At 35.7% G+C, this 3,007-nt stretch overlaps 1 pseudogene across 1 annotated transcript; it reads left to right on the top strand.

The window, feature by feature from the left end:
* The first annotated feature begins 1,336 nt into the window (after window positions 1-1,336).
* Window positions 1,337-2,319, top strand: LOC306651550 (heterogeneous nuclear ribonucleoproteins C1/C2-like; annotated as a pseudogene). The gene has a single exon. The product of its transcript is annotated as a heterogeneous nuclear ribonucleoproteins C1/C2-like (transcript).
* The last annotated feature ends 688 nt before the right edge of the window (window positions 2,320-3,007 follow it).

The raw sequence follows: 3,007 nt of genomic DNA, 5'->3' as shown, positions 1-3,007 counted from the left end.
TAGAGATGAGAACAGAAATTGATAAGTGTGGAACAAGAACAAAATTGAGACAAACGAGTTATTTGACAGGACGAATAAAATAGATAAATCTTTGTCAAAGATGATTAATAAAAGAGAAAAGGCAAATAAACAATATTCGGCTCGGGAAAGGTTTATAAATTAACATAGAGTAGAGGTTTTGCAAATAATAAAATATCCAGTCCATTTAATGAAAAAAAAAATCAAATCAAATAAAAAAATTTACATGTAAAATTGATCATGGATATTGACAAACACAAGTGAAAAACTTAAGTAAATAATATTAAAGACATTAAATAAATGCAATTAAATTCTCCCCCATTCATGTCCACCCAAGAATGCATACACAAACACTTACAGATGAGTCTTATTGTATTATCAAGTTCGATCTGTTTTATATAAATTGCTAAAAATAAAAAGGTAGATGTAGCCTTATAGAAGGTTAATTTATATTTCATAGCAAATAAATAGTACACAAGAAAAAGGAACATTCAGACAAATCTTATGAAAAAACATGTAAAAAAAATGTGAAATAAAAATAATCCTAAGACAAATTCAGCAACATACAGAAATACATTAGAATGAGGGAGACAGACTCCTTAAAAAGAATCATCAGGGCTGGGGATGTATCTTAGTGGTATAGTGCTTGCCTGGCATGCATAAAGCCCTGAGTTCTCAGCACCACCAAAAAAAAAAAAAAAAAAAAAAAATACAAAAATTAATGACAGATTGAAGGAGAAAAGGAATGATCATTTAAGTAGATCCAAACAAATCACTAGATTAAAAATGATCTTTATTCCTTGATAAAAGCTATTAGAAAATTAGGAATGAAATTTCTTTAACCTAATAAATTCTTCCTACCAAAAATCTAGAACAAATATCATGCTCAATATAAAACAAATTTATTCTTAGTGCAATAGTAAAGAAATATTATTTAGTAATCAATCTAACAGGGATATGTACAATCACTCTTTTTTTCCCCAACATTGTGTTAAAAACATGATTAAAACTTATTAACACCTAGTGAAGAGACGAAGGCTGAGCGGTTGTGGCCGCCTTGCTGACCTCGAGCGGCACATACATGTTTCCCTTGTTCTCATTGTTCCATTTGTAAGAATTTATGCTAAGGAAAGAGTCAGAAATGAATATATTCTCATTTTAACATTATTTGTGACATGAAATATGTTGTAATAATTAAAAATTACTCTTTACTAATATTTGATGGCAATGGAAAAACTCAACTTATATTAAGTGAGAAAATTAAGTTACAAAGGGTATGTGCAATTGGTGCTAAATTTATTTTGATATTTTTTTCACATAGAATCTGGGAGTAGGAGATTCAGAATCGAATCTCTTCTCCCTCCCCTCTCCTGTGAGATTTTTTTGATCTTCAGCTACATCCTTGGGCCTTTGGGCGAAACCTTATCAATCACTATGGCTAGCAACGTTACCAACAAGACAGATCCACGCTCTGTGAACTCCCGTGTACTCATTGGGAATCTCAACACTCTGGTGGTCAAGAAGTCTGATGTGGAGGCAATCTTCTCCAAGCATGGCAAAATTGTGGGTTGCTCTGTCTATAAGGGCTTTGCCTTCGTCCATTATGTTAATGAGAGAAACGCCCCAGCTGCTGTAGCAGGAAAGGATGGCAGAATAATTGCCTGCCAGGTTTTAGATATTAATCTGGCTGCAGAGCCAAAAGTGAACAAAGGAAAAGCTGGTGTGAAATGATCTGCAGCAGAGATGTACGGCTCCTCTTTTGACTTGGACTATGACTTTCAACATGATTACTGTGACGGGATGTTACCCAGCACGTGTTCCTCCTCCTCCTCCTATATTGCTAGGGCTGTAGTGCCCTCTAACCGCCAGGTGAATCAGGAAACACCTCCCGAAGGGGCAAAAGTGGCTTCAATTCTAAGAGTGAACAGTAGGGATCTTCTTCCAAGTCTGGAAAGTTGAAAGGAGATGACCTTCAGGCCATGAAGAAGGAGCTGACCCAAATAAAACAAAAAGTGGATTCCCTTCTGGAAAGCCTGGAAAAAATTGCAAAGGAGCAGAGAAAATAAGCAGTAGAGGCAAAGAACGATCAATCGGAAGAGAAGCAGAGCAGCCACTCCCTGAACAAAGATGAAACTAATGAGAAGATGGAGTCTGAGGGGGGTGCAGATGACTCTGCTGAGGAGGGGGACCTACTGGATGATGATGATAATTAAGATGGGGGATGACCAGCTGGAGTTGATCAAGAATGACGAAAAAGAGGCAGAGGAAGGAAGGATGACTCTTAAGCATAGTGGGGTTTAGAAATCTTATCCCATTGTTTCTTTACCTAGGCACTTGTCTAAGATCAAAATTTCACCAGATCCTCTCCCTTAATATCTTCAGCACATGCTCACTGTTCTCCCTATCTTCATCCTTCCCATGTTCATTAATTCATATTGCCCTGCACCTAGTTCCATTTTCAGTTCCTTTGACGCTCCCAGTAATTTTGTTAAGTCTTACCCGGTAATTTTTGCTTTTAATTTTGATACGTCTTTATGACTTAACAATAAAAAGGATGTATGATTTTTATCAACTGTCTCCAAAATAATCTCTTGTGATGCAGGGAGTATAGTTCTTTCCATTTATACATGATTTCAGTAGTTGCTTCCCTAACTGCAAAGGCAATCTCATTTAGTTGTAGCAACTGAGAGCAGCTTTGAGTTAGAGTTATGTGTGTCATTCCCCACATAATAGTCCTGTGTAAGGCTGTTCAACACAAATGGAACAATGTATTTTTGTGAATGAGAGTTGGCATGTTAAATGCATCCTCTAGAAGAATAATTAGTGTAATAGTCTTCATTGTTTTCTAAAGTTGATACTGTGGGTTATTATTTTTGTGAACAGACTGATGTTTGGGACCTTTTTTCTCAAAATAAACAAGTCCTTATTAAACCAGGAATTTGGAGGGAAAAAAATTATTAAGGCCTAAAAAGGAAAAAAAAAAAACTTT

Source organism: Sciurus vulgaris, assembly GCF_902686455.1.
Source record: "Sciurus vulgaris genome assembly, chromosome: X".
Classification (NCBI taxonomy): Eukaryota; Metazoa; Chordata; class Mammalia; order Rodentia; family Sciuridae; genus Sciurus; species Sciurus vulgaris.
This window is presented reverse-complemented; position numbering and strand designations above follow the sequence as displayed.